We start from the raw sequence: 15756 nt of genomic DNA on the forward strand, positions 1-15756 counted from the left end.
CGTTACTGATCTCATACCAGCTGGGTTTGTGGCATTAAGATGTCAATAGTACAACGGAATTTAACTAACAGTTTCATCACTGACATCATCTTTTGAAGGTACAGATGATTGCCTCCTTATGTACCGGGACATATTTCTTTAGGACAGGGATCTTTGTATGCTTTTATCCATGAGGGAGAAGAAGAAAAGTGGGGTGGGGAGAGACATTTGAAGTGAAGCTAATTAGAAAATGTTCTAGTATGTAAATGGTTTATGTAAGCAAGTTCCAGCAAAAAGATGCTCACTCCCACATGGCACAAAAAGCCTTGTTTTCTCTTTTCCTCCAAGTCCCCCTTCTTTCTTCAGAACAGCTAAAATAATAATGAACAGTCCTATGTGCAGTGGCATTATTATTTTTAATGGTTCAATCTTGGATGGAGTAGGGATGCCTCTTAGAAGGGCAGGAATAGTTGATAATGGAACTTCTTTCATATATCCCCCACCCCCCAGCTCCATATAATAGTTGTTAATCAAACGTAGCTGGATTATTTTTCCTCAGGCACTTTTAGTAGCTCCTCTGGTCCAGCATAGGATGTATGAGGTTCATGCTTGGTTAAGATGTCATTGACCTGGTAGGCTGATCACCACTGAAAGTTGGGAAAAGATCAGGAACAGAAAGGATGGGAATATTAAAAACAAAACAAAACAAAAACAAACAACAACACACCCCCCCACACCCCCAACCCTAAAAACATCTGGCTTAAGGATTTGAGAAATTGCTTCAGTGAGGGAGGTGGTTTTATCAATAAAGCTTCCAGGATGGGTCCCTTGTTGAACAGGCTTTACTACTGTCCCTTGGTGCTGAAAGGCATGGTGGGGGATGCAGATGAAGTGGGGGATGATAACCTTCTGTGAAAAACCAAGTAAAGCAACATCTAAATATGAAATAGCATTGCTCTACAAAATAATGATACAGCAGATTTTGACTTAAGTATTCTCTAAAAGCCCTTTTTGCCCTGTGCTGTAGTGGCTGCCATACCCCCTTGGAGCCCTGCACCTTTGAAGGAAATCACAATGTAATCCTTTGGTTCAGCATGTATTGTCCCTTAATGACAGGCATTACATTTGCACAGTACCATAAATCAAAGCTGGAGGCTGTTTTAAATAGGCTGCAGATGCATGTGGACATCGGCTCTCTAAGTGGCACTTTGCTGGAGACATGTGGGGGGAGTGATCCCACCACAGCAGCTCCAGGTAGAATTGGGCCAGCAGAGGGTGTTCCCATTTCCACGATGTTTTCACTTCACCTGGGATTTAGCTCCCCATGAAGACTTGTTTAGCAGCAGGAAATGCCTTTTGACTACAATCTCTGAAGGGTTTAATTGGGGTTTAACTGTCCCTATTTTTTTCCACTCCATGTGGGAGTCTGGAGCTCTGTTTATAAGGTGTGTCATATCCTCTCAACCCCAGACTCTCTCCCCCTCCTTTCTTTTTGTGTTCTGTTCAAATAGGCAGAAGGATACTTTTAAAGTGAATGTGCATAGAAAACCCCACAATTACTGTCCCTGATTTTGCTGTGAAAACTTTACAACAGCAGTACTGAAAAATCTTCCCCTACCCCTCCTACTCCTTCTAAGAGAACGAAAAAATCCATCAAATTAACACATCAATGAGTTGATTGTAATCTCCAGGGTTCAGTGTAGCACTTTCTAGCCTCTCAGACAGGAGGCCAGCATGATTTATCAATGCAAACCTAATAGCATCAATATGAATCTAACTAAAAATCAATATTTCATTACCAAATTGTTAGTGAGAATGAAGAAAAATTGCCAGAGTCAGAGCATTCTCTAGGGTAGGAGCATCTGGAGTTCAATGTGACAAGATGAGTGATGCATGACTCGGGGCCTGGGGAAGGACACCGGGAGGACAGGCCACTACGTAAGGCCGAAGACTCACGAAGAAAGCACTTACTTTCTTTTTTTTTCCCCCTTTTCTTTAGAGCTTCCTCTAAGAAGAAAGAAAATGTCTGAAAAAGCAAAAATGGAAGACTTGCTGCTGTTTACTAAAACTGATGCAAAGTCGCTCAAACAACTAAATCTGAACAGATTAGTCTCCTCTGTGGACACCCACACAGAAGTGGTTTTCATAGGAGATAAATGGGGAAAATAAATTCAGTGGTCCAGATCCTGATTTCAGCTACAAAGGACAGAAATTTATAATGGCTTGCACAGTGGAAATTCTATGGTTTCATATCCCAGGTAGCTGAAACTGGATTTGGTCGACCTTACTCTGGAATTTCTGAAATTCAGATTCAATGTGAATTCCTGTAGACTGCAAAAGAAATGTAGACTGAAATCTGCTATGAAGAAGGTAACAGATTTCACAAAATAGCGTGTTTGTTTAAAATGCACCCTGGTAATGTAGGTGCTTCTCTTTATTTAAAGAAACAGAGCAAAACCTGCATGGAACAGTGCCAAAAATAGAATTGGAACATAAGTTTATATTGCTTTTTGTCGTAGATCTATTCTGGCAACATAGTAAGAACTTATAAACAGAATTGTGGAAAAATAAGGACAAAACCACTGAAGTGGAGTTGTGATTTGATATTCCCAGACAGTCTTGTTTTGCTCTGATTCAACATATATTGAAGGGTGATGGTTGGTGGTTTTGTGTCCTGTGTACCTTTTGTTCACTTGGGATAGCAGAAAGTTATTTGAATATATGTCAGCTCTGTACTGTTTAGCACCCACACCTGTTTGGGCAAGGAACAACCACATCATGTGACCCATGGAGCCCGCAATATCCATTTTTCTCATGGATCCTGTCATCATCTGAGTGGAAAAGTAGGAACCTTTCTGTTATCCCTAAATCTACAGCTTCTGGAATCAGATTACAGGTAATCCTCTCTCCTTTTAGCTTGTAAAGAGGAAAAAAAAAAAAAGGGGGGGGGGAAAAAAAGAGTTTCTAGTCCTTGCACTGGGAAGGAATGGTCAAAAAGGGCATTGCAAAGGCTTGGAAGTCATGAAGAAAGCTTCATATGTCCCAAACTACTCTGCAAAGTAAAGAAAGCACACATTACTCCCTTCATTTTTTTTCGTTTAATGGAGACATGCAATGAATAGCCCTGGGGTCCTTCTAGTTCTGTGCTCTCCTTTGGCTAAGTTTGCTCCATGCAGCTGAAGTAAACTCATTCCATGCCTTTTTTTCCCCCCTTTTTCTTTCTTTGGGGTGGGAGAGAGAGAAAAAAATCTTTAGAGAGAGAATTTCCAGGGTAGTTGAACTTATTGCGCAGAATAAAATTTCTCCTAGCCCCTGTGTTTCTAATTCTGGCAGCCTGTGATACATCACTAATCTCTAATTCCCTTACTCCCTAGGATCTGTCATTATTTTATGTATTGACTAATACAGTTGTCTCAGGGTAAATTTGCCCTGAAATCGAAGTTTACTTCTTGCATTAGAAGTAAAGCTCACTCCCTTTTACAAATGACAGACTCCATTTACAACTTTACATGTATTGGAAGCAGTCAAACTAGAAATGCATGAGGATTTATTTTGTTTGATCTTATTTATAATATATTTTTGTTTTAAAATGAGGTATTAACTGTACTTTAAACTGGGCAAATTGGAAAGCTAAATGCCAATGCAATGATTTAGCTTTATTTTTTTTTGCCCTTTTTTGTTTTCTATTTCTGATGAAAAAGTCTAATGAGATCTGAAAATATCAGTAAATAGAAAAGTTAGTTTTTCTGTTGTCAGGAACGTGTTCAAAGTGTCAATGGCAAGAAAAGATTCTGCATTGTTTCCATCAAGCCTTTATTTAGCCTCTAGCACTGCATGGGTACAGCATTGCACGGGTACAGTATTTTATTTAAATTCAGAGTAATTATGATAAGTGCTTTATAATATGAAAAGTGAACACATTGTTTAAGTAGGCATGCCAAGTTAACTGAAAATATCCTTAAATAAATTTTAAATGTAAAGGCATAAGTAATACCACCCTGTCCACCTCCCCAGGCAGCCCAACAAACTTTGGGGGCTAAACCAGTTTCTAACTGGTATTGATTATTCTCTCATGGTTTCCACTTCACAGCTCTCTTCCTTCTTAATACCTGTTCATGCCTTTTCTGTAATAATTATGATAAGTTTTAGTTTCTGTTGTGTATGAAACTTGAAATGGAGCCTCTTGGTTCCATGAACATGAACTATTGGTGGACATGAACTATTGGTCTCTTCTCCCAGGCAGCCAGTACCAGAACAAGAGGACACAATCTCAGGCTGCGCCAGGGGAGGTTCAGGTTGGATATTAGGAAGAAGTTCTATACAGAAAGAGTGATTGCCCATTGGAATGGGCTGCCCAGGGAGGTGGTGGAGTCTCTGTCATTGGGGGTGTTCAGGAGGAGACTTGGTGGGGTGCTTGGTGCCATGGCTTAGCTGTTTGGGTGGGTTGGATTGGTTGATGGACGCGATGATCTTGAAGGTCTCTTCCAACCTGGTTTGGTTTATTCTAAATAAAGGTTTATTCTAAATAAAAATGGAGACAATAACTTTACCTGCTTGTGGAGAAAAAAATGGGGGGAAACATCGGTCAGAAATAAATCAGGAAGATTACTTTTATTTATTGAGAATTTTTATTAATTTATATGTCAAACGTGTTGACATTTTTCTTTTACTTGAAGTGAGTGTGGAACTGAGTGACACCTTGTCTGCTAGTGAATAGCTTGAAAACAGCAAAATCCAACCAGACAGATTAATTAGGGTATCCAGTCAGGATAGAGCCTTGAATATTCACTGCACATTTTTTGGAAGTACAGTACTGTGCAAATCCTTACACTCAGGCTGAGTGATACTGTCTGCCAGCCAATCATCCTTAGTGATCAATGGGAAATAACTGAAAAGATTAGAAAACTAATGTCTGTAGCAGTTTCAGGAGCTGCTTAACTTAAAAAAAAAATTTCCAACATCCTTAAATAAACAACCTTGCATTAGCCACTGTGAAATGTCATGATTGAAAAACTCCGTTTTATAGCAGTACCTTGCATAATCATTTCCTTCATTTTTTTTGCAAGAAGAAACTTCATTCAGAGATGAGATCACAGGGGCTGAACAATAATGGTGAATGGTAGAGGACAGACTGGAGAATGGGAGAAAATCACTTGTGGTGGAAATAAATCTCTTCTGGCTGTTTTAATCAAGAAACTTCAAAGCAAAACTGAAGCAAATTGCTTTTACTGTTTGGATGTGGTTCATCTGTGCTTACTAGGTGCACTGATTTCCTAGATGCACTACAAACTCGGTGCTCTGTAGGTGTACACCAGTCAGACATTGTTGGACAGTAGGAGGGGCACCTTACACCTGTTCCTCTGTGCTGCCCTGTTCCTCTGTGCTGCCCAGTTTCTTCATTTGCATAGTCTGGCTAGGTGGAAGAACATGTGCTAGTTCTGAATTCAAGTATTATTATCAAAGCACAAATTAAACAGCAGGTATTTTAATTCTCACTGTGTTGGCAATTCATCTTCTGCCTAACTTCAACTCTTCTTTTATTTATTTATCTTTTTTGACACCATAGTATAGACCAAGCAAGTATGGAAGAATTGTTTCCTAGCTGTTCATTGACTTCAAAACAGTCCAGTTGTGACTGCAGTCACCCTTTTCAGAGACATTTGAACACCTGACATTTTTGTCCTTGTGGATGTGCACAGAAAATAAGTACTGGGCCTGTAGCAGGAATTAACTGAAAAATGGGTTGGTTTTCCTGTTACAACTCTGAAATTTGGAGGGGTGGAAGGCTTTAATTTGCCTTTTCCCTTTCAACTGAGGGAGCTAATATCAGAAAACACAGGGAAGCAACTGGAACAGGTAGGAAAGCACCCATGCAGCAGTAATGGCTAATCATAGATATTGAAAGCTATAATGTGACTCTCAGACATACCATGCAAGAGTTAACTTGTAGTCAACCTGCTAATTTAACACTTGCTATCTGCTTTCATACCTGCAAACAAAAGCAGGGTTCAGTTCACTCAGTCTGTTAACTTTCATTCCCCAAATCATTCCCTAATGTTCGGTGGAAAATGAATGGTCTTTCTGCTTTCTAATGATTCAGGGTTATGCTTTCAGCTCCTTGAATAATTTTTTTTTCTTCTTTGGCTCTTGCTATTTTGAACCATTTTCTCTCACTTACACCCTATTCTTCCTCCCCTCCCCCCCCCCCATCCTGTTCCCTCCCCATCTTCCTGTCACCTCTTTTTATATTCCATATTCTTTCCAACCTCCTCAGTTTAGATTTTTGTTTTATACCTTCTAGTTCACTCACAATTTTGTCCTTGCTAAATTCTTGGCATTAGATCTTGATTCCTTGATTCTAACCAGGAGTATCTGTGGTTCTCTAACCTGCTTTGCTGTTACTTGTGCAGCAGGCAAGTGAAAGGCCAGCTGAGAAGCTTATTCCCTGTAATGAGTATACTTCATGGTATACTTGATAGAGTCCTTGATAAGAGCCATTTATAGTAGGAGTAGCTAAGTAGTAACTAAAACATTGTGTTCTCTGAAGAGTAAATGCTTTGGTTCACTGCCAAGTTTCTGTTTGATTATAAAGAAATTGGAAAGGGACATCCATCCAGGACTAATATAAGCAATGGTTAATTTCTTTTAGGAAAAAAAAATGAGGAGAAATACGTTATTAGAACAGCTGATACACTTGGCATTTTACGTATTTATTTGCATGTCTGTAAGGCTTGTGGGTAAAATAGACACCTGCTAAATGTATGGTGTGACTGATGGTAAAAATGGATTCTTTTCACAGGTTTGCTCTTTACAACCAAGCAGTCTTAAGAATTTTCCATTTACATAACACAGCATAAATTGTTTCACAGTAAATCTGCTTAGCAACTTTATTTATGGAAGAATGGCATGTGCATTTTCTATGACACCTAATACTTTGGGTCTTTATTTTGACAAAATTGTTGGTTTACTCCCTTCTCCCCAATTATTTATAGCTAAGCTCTGGTTAGGCACTTTGCCTGAAAGGTAAGTTTCAATAGGATTCTGTTATAGTGTAGAATTTCATGTTTGAAGCATGAACGTAGGGCACTTCTATGCAATGCTTTTTATTTATTCTTTTCCTGTGGGCTTTCAGATGCAGAATAACATAGGATTTGGCCTTTCAAATGTATTTAATTGCTGGGATGGTGAATCTGTCATGAAAAATCAGGAAATTTTTATTAGTTTAGCTCCAGACACTGTTTTCTTCCCACTTTAGCATACAGCCATGCTTCCAGGTCTCCTCACCATTGTGCATAAGTTTATTATTTGTACTGTGGCAAGATGCAGGGTTCACATTTAGAGTCTGGTTGGGGTAAGCATAGAAAAGACCTGATGGAAAGACATTAGTTCCTGATCTTTCTGATCTCTGGCCTGGGGAAACTCCTTGCCTTTTCTTATATGTCCTTCATAGATACTGCTGAAATACTGTTGGGAATGTCCTTCAGATTCCCCAGTGATCAGTAGCCTAGCCCAGAGATGTCATTTTTACTTTTTCTTCTTTTCTACCTTTTTCCTCATATTCTTTTCTTTCCTCCTTCTATCTGCTTTGCGTTTCCTTTCCTTTCCTTTCTTTTCTTCTCTCTCCTCTCCTCTCCTCTCCTCTCCTCTCCTCTCCTCTCCTCTCCTCTCCTCTCCTCTCCTCTCCTCTCCTCTCCTCTCCTCTCCTCTCCTCTCCTCTCCTCTCCTCTCCTCTCCTCTCCTCTCCTCTCCTCTCCTCTCCTCTCCTCTCCTCTCCTCTCCTCTCCTCTCCTCTCCTCTCCTCTCCTCTCCTCTCCTCTCCTCTCCTCTCCTCTCCTCTCCTCTCCTCTCCTCTCCTCTCCTCTCCTCTCCTCTCCTCTCCTCTCCTCTCCTCTCCTCTCCTCTCCTCTCCTCTCCTCTCCTCTCCTCTCCTCTCCTCTCCTCTCCTCTCCTCTCCTCTCCTCTCCTCTCCTCTCCTCTCCTCTCCTCTCCTCTCCTCTCCTCTCCTCTCCTCTCCTCTCCTCTCCTCTCCTCTCCTCTCCTCTCCTCTCCTCTCCTCTCCTCTCCTCTCCTCTCCTCTCCTCTCCTCTCCTCTCCTCTCCTCTCCTCTCCTCTCCTCTCCTCTCCTCTCCTCTCCTCTCCTCTCCTCTCCTCTCCTCTCCTCTCCTCTCCTCTCCTCTCCTCTCCTCTCCTCTCCTCTCCTCTCCTCTCCTCTCCTCTCCTCTCCTCTCCTCTCCTCTCCTCTCCTCTCCTCTCCTCTCCTCTCCTCTCCTCTCCTCTCCTCTCCTCTCCTCTCCTCTCCTCTCCTCTCCTCTCCTCTCCTCTCCTCTCCTCTCCTCTCCTCTCCTCTCCTCTCCTCTCCTCTCCTCTCCTCTCCTCTCCTCTCCCCTCCCCTCCCCTCCCCTCCCCTCCCCTCCCCTCCCCTCCCCTCCCCTCCCCTCCCCTCCCCTGTTGGAAACACATTGAGAAAGACCATACATGCAATATTAGTAAGACACTGCTGTAGGAGGGGATTTCATAGTGTAAGCACTATGGCTAGAATATTTACTGTCCTTGTGGACACCAGACAAAATTTAAGCAGTTAAAACCAACTGCATGTATATGTTCTTTGCATAATTAAAATGTGAATCATTTTGGGACATAACATGGTTCTTGTTTTCAAAAGAGAAAATGTACAATGGACTATAGAAGATACATATTTTTCACCAAGTATTTTTGTCCTTTGCCTCTCCTGTTAAGCAGGCAGTTTTCTGACCACAGTGTGTGAGAAGTGATCTGAAGTGAAAGTCACTATTTAGGTACAGAAATATCAAAGCATTGTTTGTGTGAAAAATGGTTAGGAAAAAAGAGAAATAATTAGAACCCCCTAATGTACTCTGATATCTATCTACTTAGCTTCAAATTCAAAATGAGAGAGAGGAAGAAACCCTTCCAGTTCATCTTAATAAGTTGACCATAAGTTGGCAAGTCTTTATTTTTATCACTCTGTCTACTCCAGCATCCTCAGATAGGAGTCAAATTGTTGGCACAGAAACATCCACTTTTCTTGGTCTTGTTCCACTCTGCTTCCAGTATTAGCCTGCGGACTCTATACAGGATTAATCTAAAGGGAGAAAAAAAAGCATTAAGCAAAGCAATAAAGATAATTAATCTAAGTTTGAAAGAGATATTTCCCCCTTCTTCTGCTGTTCCTTTGCTACAAATGTGCAAACATTTTTCCCTACAGTGGGAAGCTGAGAGATGCTATTTGCTTTACTGGAATATTGTTTCCCCCCTTCATCTCCACTCCAGTCTGTTTGCCCCAGTCTTAAGCACTGTCATCAAGGACTGCCTTATATATTACTGGAGTTCACTGTTGTTTCAGGCTAATCTCAGATATCAGCTAAAGCCATCAAACCGACCATGTGCAGCTGTGCAGTGAGTCTAGGAGGACTCCAACTTCTTCAGCCTTTTTAATTTTTATCTTTTGGTCTTGTTTTGTTCGTGACATATTTATGATCAGTGGGGTTGAGATTAAAAGTCTTCATGTACACACATGCAAAAAAATCACTGCCATACTATTTATTTTTTTTTTTTCTTTTAATGATATTTCATTCCAACAACCTCTTTCTATCTAGCCAGGGTTCTGCTTAATTAGATATTTAAATGATTGGGAGCAATGCTGTTTCTTTAACTCCTAACTGCGACAAACACATACGAAACATACTGTTGGCGGCATTTAATCAACAGCAGTCAATTTATCATTTTCACAGTTTTACTGAGTGGTTATGAATCACTAAAATCACAGGTATTGTAGATGCAGCGTTGTGGCACGATCATTAACAAATATACAGTGCACAGAGGGATGACTTGGTAATTGAGTGGGACTAATAAGAATACATCATTTAGCTGTGTGTGACAAACTGTGCCTCAAAACACAACCATGGAAAATTCACGTTTTGCTTAATAAATAAATTACACAGCCAATGTATTATACATAATTTGTGTCCTCATGGATTTGAATGATATATAATGCATGGTCCAAGTCATTTATTTATTAAGACTAACTATATATATTGTAGATGGGGAATTTTAAACTCTAGAGGAAGACCTGCATAGGTAAGTGTTACAACTACTGAGTTTGATTGGGCAGCAAATGAGGCTGTGCATTTGGGGAGCTGCAAACACAGGCAAGCGTTTCTAATGTTACAAGCTCCAGTGTGTTTATAAACTTCACTTTCCTCCATTAATTTGAGGGATAAGAGGAGTAAAGCTGAAGTTTCACAGGAGAGGTTGGTTGCATGCTACTTATTCAGTGAAGAAAAACAAAGTATTTCCTCAATAAAAAGGAAACACAGATTGAGGCAAGGGGCATTGCTGCGTTGGTGCAATAACCAACACTCCTGTAATGTTTTGGAAGAGTCAGGGATTTTTTTTTGCAACACCTAGGCATGTTGGGCAATTTGAAGACTACAGCAAATAAAAAAAAAATGTTATTCTCTTGAGCATCATGGAGAAGCAATAGAAAAATATTTGACCTACTGATATTTTCAAAGTAATTTTCAATAGATGCCCTAAACTTTTTCAGCTAACAAGCTCTGCAGCTGGCCTATGGCATTTCGTTTCAAGACACTCACAGCTCTCTACTTAAACCACTATTTCCTCCAGATTCCTCTGATTCTTTTTTTCTGATGTCTAGCAACTCTGATTTCATTTCAGGGGTATCTCTTTGTTTTCTCTTAGCTGGTTGACTGAAGTATAGTATCTTGTAGAATCTTTATAGCATCTAAACTGAAACAGATTCTGAAAAAGTAATCTTTTAAAATGAAAGTGGGTTTATGTTAAAATATCATTACTGCTGTGAATCTTCAATTAAAAGGGAAAAAAGCAGGCTCTAAAGAAATAGCTCTTATTAAGTTCAGTTGAACAGCATTGTATTTTCGGTTTGCAGTGAACAATATATAGAGTCAACAACTTCCACCCTGAGTTTCCCCTGAAACATTGCCCGTGCATTGCATTAATTTGCATGTAAACGTGTTTTTATAGGGAGACTAGAATGGCCCTTGTGGTGGGTTAATGCCCATCCTGAAAGGTAGCCAGGAAGGGGTTGGCCTCTTCTCCCAGGCAACCAGCACCAGAACAAGGGGACACAGTCTCAAGCTGCACCAGGGGAGGTTTAGACTCGAGGTGAGGAGGAAGTTCTTCACCGAGTGAGTCATTCATCATTGGAACGGGAGGTGGTGGAGTCATCGACCCTGGAGGCGTTCAAGAGGAGATTGGACGTGGCACTTGGTGCCATGGTCTAGTCATGGGGTCTGTGTTGATAGGTTGGACTAGATGATCCTCGAGGTCCTTTCCAACCTAAGTTATACTGTGATACTGTGAAAAACAGGGTGGAGGGCTTGTGAGTACTTTACCCTCCGTGCAGGGCGTTTTCCCCCTGGGAAACTGAGTCTGTTCCACTCTCCCCTCCCTGCCCAGCTAGAGTATAAAAGGGAAGCATTGGAGTCATTAGGCCTGCTTTTGGCTGCTGCCTTTCCTGGATGAGAGCTACTGTGACTGCCTTCCTGCTCCTCTGCCACATGGTCAGGCCTGATCCTTCTCCTTGCTGCCCTCTGCGCCTCTTCAGAGAGAGACTTGTTTTGCATTCTCCCTCTTTGTCCCCCCTCCATCCTTGTTCCTTGCCCTTGTGAACCTTACCTGTAATTGATATATATATATATTTGTTTTGTTTAAAGAAAACTCTCTACCTCTCTACTTCTAAGCTGAGACCAAATTATTGTTTAGTGGATTTGCTCCTTTCCTTTTTTTCCCCTCTCTGCTGGGAGGGAGGAGCAGGGAGCCATCTTGCCCCCATCTGAGCTCTTAACTCCCAGTTAAAGCTCAAACCACTACAGCTCTTTTTCTGACATTGGGTGAAGGAGGTGAGCTTACTAAAAAGAATATGCTGTTTGAAGCCACTGAGAGTAGTCTAGACTGCTGTGTGAGAGGGGGAAGTACTAGCTTTGGGAATAATGCCAAGACTGATTTCTCAGCTATTAATTATTTAAAGAAAAAAACAAAAAAAATAATAGAATAGAATAAACCACGTTGGAAGAGCAACCTATCATCCAACACCACCTAATCAACTAACCCATGTAACCAAGCACCCTGTCAAGTCTCCTCCTGAACACCTCCAGTGACGGTGACTCCACCACCTCCCTGGGCAGCCCATTCCAATGGGCAATCACTCTCTCTGTGTAAAACTTCCTCCTGACCTCCAGCCTGAACTTCCCCTGGTGCAGCCTGAGACTGTGTTCTCTTGCTCTGGTACTGGCTGCCTGGGAGAAGAGACCAACCTCTGCCTGTTTACAACCCCCCTTCAGGTAGTTGTAGAGAGCAATAAGGTCACCCCTGAGTCTCCTCTTCTCCAGGCTAATCAGCCCCAGCTCCCTCAGTCTCTCCTCATAGGGCTTGTATTCCAAGCCCCTCACTAACTTCGTTGCCCTTCTCTTGACTCGTTCCAGCAAGTCAACATCCTTCCTAAACTGAGGGGCCCAGAACTGGACACAGTACTCGAGGTGTGGCCTAACCAATGAAAAAAAAATCTTTTTCTCCCCTTTCTCCAGAACAGAATCAGTGATTTTTATTTTATTTTTTTTTTTTTTAATGAGGCATTTGTAACCCAATATGAAACCTAGCACATGACAAAGTTGTAGAAACTTTATTTGGACCCCAATTTCTTTTGCACTGGAAATTTCTCAGAATTCTGTTCTACATTGGGGTGGAGTGGTGGTGGTGTGGAACCTTATAGATTTAGCTCTTTTAATTTTTTTTTTTTTTAATTCCATTGGTTTTTGGTTTAAACTTAACTGAATTCAACAGGAAACCTGTGAATTTGCTGTGAGCAAGCTAAAGATGAGCTTCACTAAACACACAACATGGTACTAGTGCAGTTTCGAGGCAGGCAATAAGCAAATTGTCATTGTTTCAGGTAAATTCTATTTCAGATTTGGTTTATTATTATCCTTAGAATTAAAAAAAATGAACTGAAATAATGAAAGATGGAAAGAGACAAAAACAAAGTATTAGAAAAGAGACTTGCCTCACTGAACATAGCTTGCCTTTTGGAACTGGAAAACAATGTATACTAAGTTTTGAATCCTAGCTGGTAGGAAACCTTTTGTAGTATATTTAGCATTGCTTTGAATGGTGCTTGCTTAGCTGCTCCTGGGGCCCAAACTGGGTGTATAGTGCTTCACAGAAGAAGTCCTCTTAGCTGTCAGCTCTCCATTACTTCTTTCATCATTAAATATCATCCTGTGAATCAAACCATGGTTACTTCATCTGAAGCCTTTCACAGCTGAAGGGCTAGCAGAAACGTGGTAACATCCTACCACCTGCTTGCTCAAAGAGCCCTGCACAAGGGGAAATACCTTTACATCTATGAGAATATCAAAAGTGAAACCAATGAGAAGCTTAAACCTATTGATCCATTGTAGAGTATGACTAACTGGATAACATGAATTTCCTAACTTCCCAGAAAATAAGAGCACAAGGCCTTTGGGGATTTCACAGCCTGGCTGCACATTGTATTAGCCTATGGAAGTTGTTGACTTGTTTTCTTCAATAGGATTTTACCTTATTTGAAAACAAGCTTTTCATCTTTTCTGTCTGTGGTGTCAAGATGATCTTAAAGTTGATTGTGAAGATGCCTTAATTTAAATTTAAGTTGAAGCATGACTGTAGTTGTCAATAATTCAGTAGAGACTCTAGCTAGTAACTCTTTCTTGATTTATCCCATCAATGCTTTAGTGCTTTTCTTTTGGCCCTACTGTACTCTCCTCTCTTTCTCTTAGCTAGAACACTACCAGAGCTGAAACTTCTAAAGGAATGCTACCAACCAGCAGTTATCTTAAAATCTTTCACTTGAGGAGAAAGAGCCAAAGTGCTAAATTTTCGTAGCTCCACAGTGCATCAGTGGGAGTATTACACATACTGACCTTTTAGTGAAACCTTCCTGGTGTTCACAGGCAGTGAGGCTGGGTTACAAAAGCCCTGCATGCCTTGGCACTAGATGTGGTCTATGGGTAAATGACTGCAGTGGTCCCAAGTGTCTGTGAAAGAAATGAGTGAGAATGTGGCATGCCAGTATACTTATTTCACCTTATTTCCCAGTGAGTTTTGGACAGCTTTCAGCAGCAGGCAAGGCTGCATCTGTCTGCTTCCTCCCAACTCTTCTCAAAGAAAACAGTGAGAGTCAGGGTAAGACATGGAATTAATTGCAATGCATCGTCCCCTCTTTTAATGCTTGTAACAAGCCAATGAGCACTGAAAGGACCCTTGGTATAATAATGTGTAAAAAAAAAAAACTGATTAAGGCTGCTGGGTAATAAAATGTCCTTGGTATAATTTGAGTCATTTCTCTTTGTGGTTCTATTATTAACCCTGCGAGAGCCAAAGCCTGCATTTTTGTATTCTGCCTTGTTAGTCTAGCCTTTCTGATTCCCCAGAATTAAACCTATGCTAACAGGACTGCAAGATAAAAATGCAGGCACAGGGATGGTTAGGCCCCTGCGGTCACTGAGATAAATTAAATAATTTAAATTGACCTAGGGGCCTGTGTGTAGAATAATCCTCCACTTAGATGACCCAGTGATTCTTAACTCATTTCTAAGTCTGTATCCAGTCAATGTGAAAGTGTTAATGTTCCTGTATCACAGTACACTGATTATACTTATCTTTTTCATAGCCAATAACCAGAGACAATGATTATATTATTCATAAGATATTTTTACCTGAAGTAATAAAGCATGCAGCTTTAGTTATTATTTCCTAATCTTTTTCTTTTTCTTTTATTTTTTTTTTTTTCCAACTGTACCTTTTTCTCCAGCCCCAGGGATAACCCTATGATTTATATTAAAAAAAACATTCTTCCCTTGCACACCTTTCTGGTTTTGCTTGTTTTAATTTATTTTATTTTATTTTTTTACCTCTGTCTATGCTAAGCTGGTATAATTATATCAGCAACATTGTGTTTATGTGAGAATTCTTGTATTTTTCAGGGAAAACTATCCCTGCAGGGCTGACCAAAACATCCTTTCACTCTAAATTGAAAAATAAAAATAGAGAGGGTTAATGTGGGAGAAAGGTAAGAGAAGACGTGCCAATAAAAGCCTTAATCAGGTAATACACAAGGCAAAACCAGTCTGACATGTCCACAAACAGTTACTGTGCTGTCCCACCATATGCTGCCCTAGTGTTCCAGATGGACAGAGAATCTGTGAAAGTCATGTTTCATGAGCATTCCCTTCAGGCTCCTGGGAACCTCCAGGACACAGCTGGAGAGATATATGAACACACCAGTGTGGCAGTGTGTGTGTGGGTGTGTGTGTACGTGTGGGGGAGAGAAAGAGCATAGATGTTTGGTAGGCAACAAGGCTGCTCCTAAATGATTCTTCAGATAACTAAAGGGCAGGGATGACTGAGGTGGAAATCTTGCATTTGACTTCATAATGCACACCAAGACATTTTCTGAGTGGCGTTTCTAGAACTCATTTGCTCTCAAAATCCTCAACTTCTTAGACTGACTTTAATTTCTAAGGGTGACTCCACATATTATGCCACAGCAAAAATGGTACAAATGTACAGACAAGTGATTAATAGGTCCAATCCCTGCCCCTGTTTTTCTCTCCTGGGACTTTCAGTTGTTTTAATGTCCTAATTAATGTTCTCGGATCAGACACAGCAGGAAGATTTTTATGTGACCACAGATATTTAAATATAAGTCATATTTAACAACTAAGAATTGTTTGTTCTTCT

Source organism: Melanerpes formicivorus, unplaced genomic scaffold, assembly GCF_026170545.1.
Source record: "Melanerpes formicivorus ecotype bairdi unplaced genomic scaffold, bMelFor1.0.p_v2 SCAF_15, whole genome shotgun sequence".
Lineage (NCBI taxonomy): Eukaryota > Metazoa > Chordata > Aves > Piciformes > Picidae > Melanerpes > Melanerpes formicivorus.